Source organism: Aulostomus chinensis, chromosome 13 (genome assembly GCF_037954235.1).
Source record: "Aulostomus chinensis isolate RoL2024-O1b breed Wild chromosome 13, RoL_Achi_v1.0, whole genome shotgun sequence".
Taxonomy (NCBI): Eukaryota; Metazoa; Chordata; class Actinopteri; order Syngnathiformes; family Aulostomidae; genus Aulostomus; species Aulostomus chinensis.
In genome coordinates, this window is record NC_141332.1 from 21520118 (window position 1) to 21534967 (window position 14850).

Consider the following 14850-nt stretch of genomic DNA (forward strand, 5'->3'; position numbering starts at 1 on the left):
TGCTGACACGACATGCTAAGAATTTATTTCTGTGTGCTGGGAGAACATCGACTAGCACACAGAGCCATGTCACCAGCTGTCACAGAACAAGTTTACCATTCATTTGGTTTGCATGTGTTTTCTTGGCATTTCTGATATTTTTGAAACTACTAGCTTGTGTGTACTTCCTGCTTGTTCGTCTTGAATGTGTCAAAACTGAGGCGCTTGCAAACGTTCACATATCCACTTGTCCAGCAATTCTGGGCACTGTCCTTCTGGGGACAGCTACAGGAGGTGTGGGAATTAAACCACCGTACTTCAGCCCCCTGGGTAGGAAAATAATGCATCTGCTTAGTGATGATGATGTACTCAAGGAAACTGGTCTATGTGGGATGAGAACTGAAAAGGAAAGAGCACATCTACATCTAAACAAGGTATAAGGTGTTGGTATGTGGGGGCGGCATGGCTCAGAAGTAGAGTGGCAGTCTAGCAACCCAAGGGTGGCTGGTTCGATCCTCACTTCCCCGGTGACCATGTCCAAGTGTCCTTGAGCAAGATACTGACCCCTAGTTGCTCCCGATGGCCCTGTGACAGACTGGTGACCTGTCCAGGATGAACCCCACCTCTCACCCAGTGTCGGCTGGGATTGGGTTCTGTTGAACTGTGAATTAACACCACGTCAGACTGACATTTTTCATTTGTATTTGCCTCCAATTACATATTATAATCCAAAGAATGTCATGGAGCCTTTAATGTGAGAAACTACAGGGGAACTGGAGGGGGTTTGGCATGAATCATGTGGAAAATCAGGCTATTTCTAAGTAACTAAAGAACACAATCACCCTTTACAGCTGAACAATTAATTATTAAGGGTATTTAGTGGTGGTGATTGATTCAGGTCCAAATCTATTCATTTTATGAGTCTTATTCTGGCTTCTATTCGTAATGACTCCTCGATACCATGCATGGGTCACAATCTCAACTTGTAACAAGATATTGTGATATGAAGCCATAAAGATTTCAGAACAAAAATGAGAAAATAGATTTGAAAATCGAACTTGCTGTCTAACAAATGGGTAGTCTAATAATATGTGCATCCTGTTATATTGATAATGGAGTCAAAACATTTAAAAAAATCACCACTGCATTTTGTTAAAAAAGGATATTTTCAAAGTTACATAGTTTTACGTGTTACTACACGCACTAAATAGCTGCCAGGACATCGTATGAACAAATAGAGCACATATTGTGATACCGAAGTACTTTTTGCAAACTATACTGCAATATGGTACGGACACTGATGGCTAGAACATTGCTTTAGCAATAGAAAGCTGCTTGTCATTGCAGAGTAACCTGATGCAGCTTGAAACCAGACAGGAACAGAGCATTTTCTGTCAGTCAGTCACATACCAAGCAATAATGAAGGTGAAGAGCACACGTGGTTCCAGTGGAAAATTCCACATATGTGCCTGGTTCAGGCATGTGCAGCCAACATCTGAGTCCCCCCCCCCCCCCCCCCCCCCCCATCACACATAGCAAATTGCTCATTATGATATCGGCTGCTTATTTTGTACATCAGAATACAAGTGTGAACTGTTATTTCCAACCTCTCAAAATTAACTTTTTGAATTATTGTGCTGATATTGTTTCTCACTGGGTCTGCATCATCTACTGTATGAAGTAAATGACCCAACACTGACTCATATTGAGCAGCAGTATCTCAACTCTGTGGTGTCTCTTAATTCTGGTTCAGTATGCTCCATTACGACTCTGTCAACAGTCGCACTGCCTCATAAAATAACTGCAATGAACTGTTTCCTAATAGCATTTCCCTAAAGTTTAGCCAAATATTCGTAACCCCAGCTCTCACTGAGGAATTTAGCTTCCAGCCGTGGTTGAAAAAGAGTCATTGATGGTACTTTTTTCTTTCCCCACAAAGCCAAATATGGGCATGCCATGTTACTGAGCTGCAATCACATACAGCATGATGCTCTGTTCACACACACTACGGATATACCTGTTCCTCAGTATTTCATTTAAGATTCCTCCCAGTGTTATTTTGTACACTTCTGTTGCCACACTCTTACGTACTTCACAAGCAAGCTGGATATCAAGTTATAATCCTTATGATACGACAGAGGGCGCATTGCTAACACGGAAGCCGATATAATTCATTAATCATGAAGTTATTCAGTAACAAGTTGGATACCTGTTTCTTTATCCATGATCTGACAGAGGCTGAAGATGAGTGATTCGAACTGCATGATCCACGGTGACAGATTCATTATGTCTCTTCGCCCTGTTGCATCCATCCATCCTTCCATCCATCCTCCCATCCATCATCGTGTGTCTCTCACCAATTGACGATATTTAGCTGTTGCGGATTTTCCACCAGGGTTAACTTAACACATCTCAGATATGAGGAGTACACAGCGAGTTTAAAATGAAAGAAATACAATTAAAAATGCTGGATTATTCATTTTGTAATTTCCTGTGGGTCCCCTGTGGGTCTGAAGACAGTCTGGATCCATCTAAGGAGAGTTGGCTCCACAAAGCAATAAATGATTAGCAGCATCTCAAAGGATGTTGGAGTTCATTTAAGTCTCATTTTTGTTGTTTTTGTTTGCCAGCTTCTCAGTCATCATCATCTATTGTGGTGTTTAATGATCAAACTCAAATGGAAAGGCATTAAGTTCGTGGAAAATCAATTCAAGGAGTAGCATTAAAAACGCCTGAAATAACAATAGCGTCTCGCATTAGCTCAATAACCTCTCATCTTACCGTCTGACCTTTAAGAAAACAGAGGATGAGTGACACTCTAAACGAGTGTCATTCAAGCTGCTTCATGACAAAGGTGAACTTTTATGTCATGCACATAAATTCCCGCAGTACCCCGATGGCAATGCATCCATTCAGCTATCAAAATGGATGGATCTTCTCCTTTGGGGGGAACTTTGAATGGCCACAATAGCACAATAAATGGCTAAAATAAAGGAGGAAGCAATTTCATTTACACCCACCAGAAAATGGCATTTGGATTCTTGGCAAATGACATTTACACAAAAAAAAAGGCAGGACAATTCTAGAGCACACTTTAGATACTCTGATCATTCAACCTGAGATAATTAAATGTTATTATAGCAAGAGGAAGACAAAGAAAGACTGACAGATGGGGGGAAGTCTGGGAGATGAACATGCAAAAAGAAAGGGGAAAAAAGGTGGTGATGTGAATTTTGGTTATATTGTTATTCTCTGTGTTCGTGGCGGCTGAAATAATAACCCAGGTGCTGCAGAACATTTTCAGCACTCCAGCGGGAACGAAGGGGGAGAAATCTGCGAGAGAAACTCATTTAGAGCCACCGAGGACCCTAATCTTAGAAAATGAAAGGCTGTGGGTTGATCAAGTTAGCTGTCCTGTGACACTCCTGGATGTTTTAGCTGTAGCATAGACTCTTTGAACTCCTTGAGTATCTCGGAAATCAAAAACTGAGTGAGACTTTATCTTTTTTTTACTTTTTTGCATGATAATAGTAGCTTTCTCCAGAGTTACTTCTGCTTTTACTGAGCAATTAAAGGTCAAGAGTAACAAGAAATGCTGGTGCTGATCGGAGCTAAAATAAAACGGATCATTCCCACATCTACATATCACGTGGTTCCAAGCTTCAATACCGTAATGAAACTGTACTAAATTGTGGGTTTATATGTAACTAATCCTACTTCATATTGTTTCCAATATTAGTCTATCAGTTAATAAATATGTTCTAACGCCTTGCTACAAATTAAAAGTTTCTGTGTAACTGATGTTTCCACAATTTCCTGGACATGAAGCCATGGTGATCTTGACCTTTGACCTCAGAAATCTTTTCAGTTCATCTTCAAGTACAAGAGGAGGTTTGTGCCAAAACTGAAGACATGACATCAGGGCGTTTTAGAGGATTTACCAAAATATACGGCGATAACCTTGTTGTTTTTTTTTTACCAGGAAAAGCAGGCTGCAATATATCGCTAACCCTGTAGGCGTCCATTAGCCATGCTTTCCAGTGCGATCAACCGAGCCACAATTTTTCAGTTCCAATCTGATTTATGAGGCTGCAATAAAACCAAACACCTTCTTTGTCAAGCAGCAAAACCTGCGCACACAAATGCATGAGAACTTAAACGTAATCCAAAGCCAATTATTTGAACTGTATGAATCAATGACGTGGCTCATGTGACATTCTGGCAGGTTCTGAGCCAATCTGTAAATACTTTCAGCATCAGTACCTGATTGTAGTATTCCTGATCTGATGCAGCATTTCTACTTCCAAGTTGTCATTGTCGTTGTGGTCCTCCGCTTATCTGGTTGGTCCAGGTCGCGGTGGGAGCAGCCTTAGCAAGGAAGCCCAGATTGTCCTCTCCCCACCCACTTCCACCGGCTCTTCCGGGGGAATCCCGAGGTGTTCCCAGGCCAGCCGAGAGATATAATCCCTCCAGCACGTCCTGAGTCAGCCCTGAGGCCTCCTCCCGGTCGGACATGTCTGGAAAACCGCCTGAGGGAGGCGTCCAGGAGGCACTTGTTACTTCCAAGTCTTTGCTAAATATTTCAACTCATGTGGCTTGTAGACATCAATGTTTTCTTTTGTTAAATATTCGGTGTAAATCTTTCTTTGCTTTGTATGAAAAAATGACTCAACTGTGCCAACATATTTTCTTTTACTTTTTTTGATTACTTCAAAAGGAAGTCAAAGAGGGACAAGGAACGTTTAAATTCTGAACAGAACTTCCCAGTTATATAAGAAAGAAAACCACAGGAAGCCCATTTTGGTGCATTATCACCATGGTGAGAAATGGGATGCAGGGGAGCATTTGAGTTACTTACCAGTGAGGACAATGTGTTTTTCTTGGAAAAGGAAGAATAAAATGTGATCTTTAACTCTCACTTTGGCACTGACAGCACTCAGCATGTGGCTGCAACCTGTGAACTCCAGCCTCTGTTGAATGAGCAACTGGTTCAAGTCCAACTGGGACAATATGGTGCTGGGAAAAAAGGAAAACGCTGTTCATTAACATATTGATGGGGAAAAAAAAACATTTACAGTGTATGAGAACAGAATAGGATAGAAGAGAATAGACAGATAAAAGGAGGGTAAACAGATGTCTTACTCAGGCTCTAAATGCCAGGAGCAAACCTGTTTCTGCGGCTTCACACGGAATCGGAACATCAGAGAGACTTAAGAGAAATCAGCTGTCAAATATGAACCGCTGTGACTTTGGCCATTCCCTTCTTGTTTTGATTCACAGTTCTCACGTCATCCTGGTTTCATGGAGATAAAGTGACACTGAACTTGAAGATATGAAAAATTAAATATGGATTTTTGAATAGGGAATGTTTGTAGAGAGGAGTCTGGTCTTTTCAAAACTGCCAAAAACAAAGCAGCTTAAGAAAGAGAATATCAGGGGCGCATTAAACATTAAAAGTCTTTTCGTGTGACCTTCCAATTTTTGTTTTGTTACCACTGTGAGATGTATGCCTAAATAACTAGCATGAATGATGAGCTTAAGGGAGGCACTCGCAATCTCTGCACTAGGGAGGGACAACGCCAGCAGCTCTACGGAAACATCAGACTCCACTTTGTAATGTTCATTTCAGGTTTGCACCATCATCATCATCACCACCACCACCAAGATAGTTTTCACAAATGAACACCACATCACCACAACTAGCTTCTTCCTCCTGTCCGTCTTCTTCTGCTCTCCATTTAATGTCCACAACATTTCGTGTCATTTCCCCAGTTATTGGGTTTCTAAAAGGGACAGTTGACCGAAAAACGGAACCTCAGTCGTTGTCATCTCACTCTCATGCTGATGAAATGTCAGGGGAAGTTTCTTTCTAGTCCACAAAACACCGCAAGTTTCACAGGAGAAGGTGTTGCGGTAATCTCCTAAACAACTAAAATTTTCAAAGGTAAAAAGAACATAATATAATACTACTGCGCTATAATACTGTGCTTTGTGGACTGCAAAACTTCACGGAGGATGAGTAGATAATGACAGAATTTTCATTTTTAGGGAGAACTTGCCCTTTAAAACACATTTCAGAATGTGGTGACAGACTCTAACCTGAGGGAACCGGAAGATAAATGATGCTGCTTACTGTATGTCTGGAATGTCTGCGCGAGTCTGACCTCGTGTTTTTGCCTTCTCCAGTTTAACCTGCCTTCTTCCGCCTTCTTCTCTGTCCCTCCTCCTCCTCAGCCCTGAACTGTTTCCCAGATCAACCTTTTCCTGGTTTCCTCTTCCAAACTTGATCTACTCAACTCCTCAGCTGTCAATTCTGGGCTTGCCATTAATGCCCCTCTCACTCTTCTGATGTCAGATCTCACTCAGCCTCCACATAACAAACAGAAACCGCATCAGAGAGTAAATACTTAAACTGTGCCTGCACGATTGCTCCTTCGTGAATGTAACAATTGGAGATGAAAGATTTATCGTTGACCTTTTCACACCACTGACCTTGTCACACTGCTGACCTTGGCAATTGTAATAGAACCTCACACGTCCCTCTAAAACCCTGCATGAGCAGCATGCGCAGCGATCTTGGCCTTTGGGCTCTTTAACCATTTAATCACAGACACCTTGACAATGTCACTGTGTCGATGCATGGACTGCGTCTGACCAAAGAAACGTTCCAGAGGAAATAATAGGACGGAAAATCATTTACAGAGAAGTTATTTACAGTCATACCACATTATATCATCGGACAGGAACTCGGACAAACCAGACCCTCTGTGCAGAATGACCCCAGTGCAAGGAGATACGGCTTAAAATGCTTTCCTAAACCTTAAACTGCTTAAAAAAAAACACAAAAAAAACAAAACACTTTCTGCCTTTTAATAGATTGGGGAACGTAAATGTGTATGCTTGGAGTGGGTGGAACACATTATTGTAATGCCACTGCACGTAATTGTCCAGGTTTTATGGAGCGTGACACGCTGGTCATTTGTCTTCAGTCTAACAGGTAACCAATTTGCTGGAGTAGATCAAGCGGTGATCTAAAAGGACAAAAGATCATCTTATTGCACGTGGCTTGCAGGGGCTAAACTATGTCCTTTTTATTCGATTATATGTAACATGTCTGGCTCCGTTAGGACAAAATATGACATCTTTTACCATAATAGTGGAAATATAGAACTGCTACTGGTGGAACAACCTTAAAGGTACAACTTGTGAGCATGGAAAACCTTTAATCGCAACCTTACAAATTCCTTCTGCTGTCATCGTCTTTTAACGCCTCTGTTTGGAAAAACCAAACAATGTTTTCTGCTGAAGCACAAAGAGAAACCATCCTGTGCTTCCTGCTGCGTGTAGGCCCATTTTCTTTGTTTTTCATCTGTCGTCATGGCAGCATGTCGCCCTTCTCTCTTACTGAAGCTGAAAAAGCCGTGATAGAGTGACTTTGGTTTTATGAAACAAAAGCCAGTTTTCTGTTGTGATGTCTTCAGAAATACTGTACACAGCAGCATGTCTTAACTCAGGCTGAAAGGTTGGATATATAATGTGTTCGACTACCAGGATGCAGCGGTACCACTGAAACAGCTGCTGCACATTAATGCTGAGATTTCAGATCCTAGCTTTTGTTTGTACATTTCACTTTATTGGAAGAGAGCAACCCAGGCTCCCTCTTCATGTGAGTGCTAAAGAATAGCTGCAAATGTTTTATGCATTCATACTCCCTGTAAATTGACTTTTAATATATAAAAGATTAAAATCCAGAGGCACCATCAATAATTGAGAGAGGCATTAGGCAAACAACACCAAACACGGAGCTGAAGAAGAAGATGGCTCAATAAGACAAAAGGCATACAATCAACTATCAGGAGGAAGAGGCGGCTTTGAAACAGAGAACAAAACTAAAAGACATCAAAGTGCAGAAATGTGTGAGTGGGAAAGATGCTTATTGTTTTGGTTGAAGTTTGCTCAATTAACATCCAGATGGAATGAAAAATGCCTTGTTAACTTTTTCAACTCACGTCCTCCATCAAATTGTGCACTCGATATGCCCGAAAATGTAAGAAAATCGTGTTTACTCTGCCGAATGAAATATGGCGTGCGCGATCATAGGTTTGAGCCAAGCAACTTCAACCATTAACATGAATCAATCTTCAAGTTTTAGTGGTGCAGAACTATTCATTAGTTGGCTCATTAGCAACAGCGTGCTACATCCCGTCACTCAGTGGTTGTACATGCACAGTTGCAGACAGGCGGGGTTTTTTTTTTTTAGCTCGATTGGATCGTTGCACTATTGTTGCTACCCAGTATACAGGAAGTGGGGAAGTACTGACTAATTCATGGATGTACGGCTGCATCCAGCACTGGAGGCGGGGGTACATTTGCTCGCAGCTTCCTTCCACTTCACTTTTGCATCATAGAATCAAACACACTCGCACACGCATCCCCGTAAACATCTGACTTCAAATTCCAACACCGTCAATGAAACTGTATGACACCCGTGTTTGTTGCTTCACCAGCCGCGATGTGACGTCTGACTGCTGGGTTAAAAAGCACAATCTTGGTTCGTGTATGATAGTCTGACTTCAAAAACCAGCAAACATCCTGATTGTTTTATTTATTTTCCAAATCCAAACTGATTCCAACACAGTTCAATTAACAATAACCTGAAGAAACTACTTTTGTTACCCTGCTGGGCAGCAGAATTAACCAAAATGGATGACAAAACCAGAATAGATGACAAAATTCAATCAGAGCAGGAATAATCAACAGATCAAAGCTAGAAGCCTGAGGGGAAATAAATAATGTTAGATTACAGAGATGAAATTACTGCCACGGTAAGAGACAAATAGTTTAACAGCAAAGCAGAGAACACAGGTGTTAAAAGAATTTAATCTCTGCAGTTCTCATGAACAACTCAAACGATCAGATGCTGCCTAGCTTAACACCAACTAACAAAACCAACATGTCCTCCTGCTCAGAGTCCCTGAAGGCTCTCAAAAATTCTGTTTGTTGCACTAACAAGACACAACTTGTTAATTAGTGGCACTAATCATCATTGAAATGTCACAATCAGCATCACGCTCTCCATGTAGTTTCCCAAATTAATGATCTGGCTGGAATAAAGTTCCACATAAATTCTTGTAGGATTGTGACTGATGCGACAGGCTGGCGTAGTGTGTGTGTGTGTGTGTGTGTGTGTGTGTGTGTGCGTGTGTGTGAGCGAGAGAGAGAGAGAGAGAGAGAGAGAGAACTGTGTCGCTGCAGTGTTTCCACCGAGGTCGAAGGATTTCTCTGCTTGCTGAGAAAATGATTTGATATCCAGCTGAAGAAAGCTTCAGTTTAACAAATTCGATTTTTTAAAACTGTTGACATTTTGGACACGCTGAAGTTTTATCCATCAGCAGCCGCGACGTTAATCCTGCTTTCACAGAGCATTTCCTCAATAATGTACAGTATCTCTGCACTTTCTAAACTCCACTGACTGGAGCTGACATGCCGATTGTCAGTCTTTTGTCAGTCCCAACTGTCATCCCAGTGACCTGAGGACATTTATCAGTGGAATACTGAGGGACATGCTGCTCTGTTAACGGCCTCCATGTGTGATGAGCTGATGTTTTATTTTTCTCCACACACTCCTCAAATAATTGCTTCATAAGCTGCATCTAAAGAGACAATTAGAGTGGAGGTGAGAGCTATGTGCAGCAGTCTGGTGGGAATCAATGACCCGAAGACAACGATTCTAACAAACTCTATCGATTCTTGCCGTAACGCAGCCATCGTTATTTTATTACATTTCAGAGGCACATAAAGGCGACCATAAATTTCAAATCTTTGAGATTTGCTGAGCTGTCGCTGTGGCCCCGCAACAGAAAAAACTAAATCAAAAGTGAACGCTGACTTTTAAGTGTAGCTGGATTTCTGGTAGAATGAAGGAAAAATAATGAAAGCCTGGAAATATAAGTCAGCATTTTCTGTCACCTCACGCCTCGAGCTGTCCGGGCAGCTTCAGCAGAACGGACTCTGGCGGCTCAGAGTGATATCTTGAACAATCCGTCAGCTCAAACGTGGCTTTTAATCTGCATGCTACAGCTTTGCCTCTGATGATTTAGTTCGTTCAGGAGAAGAGAGCATTGCATCAAATCAATACTTCAACTATTCCTCATAACACACTTTACATCAGTCCTGCCAGTACTGCCAGTATTGCTATCCATCAGGTGCAATTAAGACCCAGTTAGAGCATCTCAATTTGCCTCCATCCTGTATGGACTCTTGTGTCAGGACATTTTCATTAATTCCTCAGGAAACATCACAGTTCATGGACCTTGGCAGTGGTCCCCCAGTGCACATATAGATTTAATTGTGTTTACGATTATAAAGAGGCACATTAAATACAGGTTCATTATGATTTGGCAGCTCCAGTCTCCCGCATTAAGTCAAACACACTAGACGCCCATTCAGCAAACAAACTCCTGCACTGTAAATAAATCGGGAGGTGCAGGTTCACAAATGTGGATGTAATGCTTAGAGAATCTGGAATTCACTTTTAATGACAACTCTTCTGCCTGCATGGTGTTTTGTGAACAAGGGCTTTTCTTATCGGAACATGTTAACAAACATGGGAACACACCAACCAGTGCAGGTGCACAGCTCAACCTCCTAGATGATACACTTAGCAATCAATACTTTGACAAAATATAACATATGTAGCTCATAAAATACGATAACTCCATTCTGCAGGCTGTTCACTGATGCTACGACAAAATAACACACAATATTTCACACAATGAGCAAGAAGCGACATGTGGGGACGCATTTTTTCTGATGATAAAACCATTTGTTTTTAGCGCGATGTTATTCATGTTTTATTCATCTAAAGGCTCCTGTCCAAGACTTTTTGTGCCTAAAGTTAACCAGACTATAACCACAACAATGACATAATTATGAAGCAGAGCTAACAAGGAGGCCAAATTTCCTTTGTACTAACGTTGTAGCTTAGCATTCTACTAGCTTTAGCACGTCTCTCAAGGTGTTGAGGGGCATGCACAGCAATGACCCTAGTCGCTGATGTACCACAGGGTCGAGTTTTTGCAAAATACAAATACTGCATTCTGTATGGAAGCCGACATAACAGCATGATACCATGCTGTGCTCTTTCCAATCTACCATCGGCACTCTCACACCGGAGCCACGGCCAGATTATGAGAGGGCCGTCATCAATACAAAACCTTAAGAATTGGTTAACATTATCCTGGCAAAGGATTCAACACTTAGTGCCGAGTGATGTGCAAACACTCCGACCTGTTTCTCTCTACTCACAACTACAAGTAACAAGGTCAAGAGAGGTTCTGTACCATGCCAGCGATTAGCTGAGGACACATAATTATGTTTGACAGGATACATTTCTGCACGACATACACTATTAGTATAAATCCATCATCAAAATTATATGAACATATTTGAACTCTTTAAAGAGGGAGAACAAAATACTCAGAAATATGTTCCTGACTTATCTGATCCTTGCATGCCTGATTTAAATTCAAACAGTATCATCACACAAGAGAATCGGTTTAATTTCCACGTTAATGTGTGAAAGCAGATGCATCCTGTCATCAAACTGTGGGACGTACAGTGATAATGTGACTAACTACATTAACACTAGTTTAACTGTCAGTTTCATCAACCTGCTGTTGCTGCAAAGGTATTAAAACAGCCAACAACACTCACAGTGGAACATGATAGCGCAGTCAGCCAAGAAAGTAAAAAGTATCACTAGGGAGAACATAAAACACCCCACCAGTCAGCAGTGACGTCCATGACATCTGTACTGCCGCGCACACGCAGCCACCGAGTTAAAATTGAAGGCGTCGTCCTTGGCGAGTGAAGACGATACTGATTATGATTCAGCAGAAGCAAACAGCCAAATCCCTTCAGAGCCGCCGAAAGTGGATTCACTGTCAAGGTCCAGCGGTGACAACAAGACTAATTACTCCATAATGGGAATCATCCCTCTCTTTCAACCCCAGACAGGAGTTCTGCATTACTAAGAACTGGCTGGATGATTTCTACGTGCCTTCATAAGCACCGGCTATACATACAGATTAAACTGCTTTTTTTTATATAACTCCGTTGAGTTAACAAGTAAAATATCTCCTTGGACAATTTTGTCTGCTTCAGACTTCTTAAGGGCGAGTGAAACAGGCGCTTACATGTGGTAATAAATATTCAACAGCGTTTAAATTGTCTGCAGCCTGAAAGTGAGATGAGAACATTTCTGAAGCACTTTGATGTGTTCATTTACATGTACGGTAGGTTTGGTGAATTATTTGCATCCCGTCTGTCAAAGACTCCAACGACATGCATCGCTTTTGATATTTTTCCTGCTGTTTTCTTTCATGTGGCTATACAGAAAATACTAAATGGCTTTGTTTATGTGGAACACAGCCAGTTTAATCCATGAGTGGATGAGTGTTGGGAAATATCTCTATCTGCAGAATGAATCATTGATACATAATAGCCATGTTCATGACATGTAAGTCAATAAAAACGAGTCCAGTCTTGGAGTTGGATTTTCGTTCAGTTAAATCCGCAAATTTCATCCTGTACGACAGAAACAAGTAACAAATCATGAGAACCCTTTTTGAGAGCTTTTGAGTTTAGAGAGGTAGAACATAATAAACTTCGCCAGAGGCTACTAAATCGTTAGCGGAGCGCTAACAGGAAGTAAGGAGTTGCCGTTTCGCCTGAAAAACGATGGATAAATTCTTCTAATAATCATGCAACCTTGGTAAAACTACTGGTTTCACTATCAGATCTTGATCCATGTGGTCTGATAATCTATTTTCAAGATAGCAGTGGAATAACCGCAGGTATGTGCACAGCCTGCCTCCTCCACACACGAACACCATCCAGCGAGATCTACCTGGCTGCGTCAAGCTGGGCGAACATTATGTGACCTCATTTGGCGAAGGCTTTAACATTCTTTGTATGAAAATATGATGGACTATTGCTTGAATCAGAGAGAGCTGTTGGGTGAAACTATCATTCAAGTATTTCACATCTATCAAACTAAGAGAGGCTTCTCTTTTTCCCCGCGCCATCCTAACAGCCAACACTTAAATCTTTCTCCAAAAAAAAAAAAATCAATATTATCCTTTGATAGATCCCTACTCAAGAGTCGTCCTCATCCCGTTTTAACACCGTTTATACATTACTGGGTGTCAGCTGACAGCCGGCATGAAGTGTGGACTGACATTTGAGAGTAGATAGACAGCCTCCGTTCGCCTTCTCAAGCACAAGAGACAAATGTGACGAGCAGTGAGGCAGAGAAGAAGGCTGGCCCGTGATTGATACAGGTGCCACTGCAAGAGGTCAGAGCCATGCCTCAAAAAACGGGGCCATCGATTCTCCTGCCCTTTAAACAAACAAAGGGACATCGCTGCACCAAGACTGTTATGGGCTCCGACTTCTACCAGCCTCCCTCATATAACTACTTACATCAGCATGAAGCACCACGTGACGCTGTAATTGAACCCGTAAGAACAACAGCGATCGTCGCATTGTCTCTTTTCTACTTGCAGGGCTCAATTTTGTTTCACTTTGGGAGAAAGTCATTTGAACTATTTTTAGTTTTAATGCCTTTTCGTTTATCTCCATTTGCTTCTTGTCTTCTTCCTGATCCACAGCACAGTCGAGAGTTGCTGGGGCATTGCCGAAATCTATCCCCCCCCCCTGCTGAGGCTGCTGTTTAGAGGCCATCATTAATTAGAGAGGACTGTAAGGAAAGCAGCGTGACGAGGAGAGACACCTCTCTCCCCTCACCACATCCCACCGTAATCTCCTCCACCCAGTTGGAAGTGAGAAAAGCTTAGGAACAAGAAGAAGGAAGAAAAAAGTGTCTCGTGGTGAGCTAATGAAGTGAAATGAGGCCTATCATTTATCACATGTGTGCTCCACAGTTGTGATCCAAAGGAAACTGTGCTGTGGAGAGCCGGACACATGTTTGTGAGGTGATTATCTCTGTAAGTGCAGAGAAAGCCGGGTGTGTGTGGAGCAGTTGGTGGGCTGCAGTAAAGGTCAGGCTCGAAGAGTGATAGCGAGTGGTCTTTGCCATGTCAAACATCCGACATCACATCACAATATGCACATTTACGTCCAATTCTGCCTGTGGTTCAGGTGGCATATGCTAGTGTTCGATAGGCTCCACTGCAACACCCTGAAACCCTGCTAATATCAGCGATAAAACAATACATCCTAAACAGATTATTCCACAAACGTGTGTCCAGCGGGAAAATGTGGTTCAAAACCTACAGGATTCATTTGTTGTATTTCAAATTCAAATTTTTAGGAAGAAAGTAACAGATTATTGTTAGTGGCTAAGTGACAAACACACCCCCGTATTTCACACCTTATCCACTGCTACTGCGAACGGCCCAGTCGACTCATTCATTTGAATGGGGGATAATGTTTTAGCAGTGGGGGTGGGGATGTAGTGGCCTCTGTGTCACAGAAAATTCGAACCGGAGTCAGCTTTCACACAACCGCAACCTGACATCACACTGCGACGGCTGAGCCTTCAAGCCGGAGATCGGAGCAGAAGACGCTCCTCTACTATGATGTAGGAGGTGGCACTGCAGTATTTTGATTCAAGACAAAGTGAGAACATGGAGGAGAGTCTGATCGCCGCCGTGACACCGTCTACCAGCCATTGTAGACCGGAGGGAATGTAAAGATATGAATCAGCATGCAATTCCTCCAGATTTGATGTTTGTCAGGCTCTAAAGCTTGGCAGAAATCAGATCCGCAGTATAAACATTCAAACAAAATAAACGTCCACAAACGGTTTGAACAGAGGACATTGGATGCTATTTAATTAATCCGACT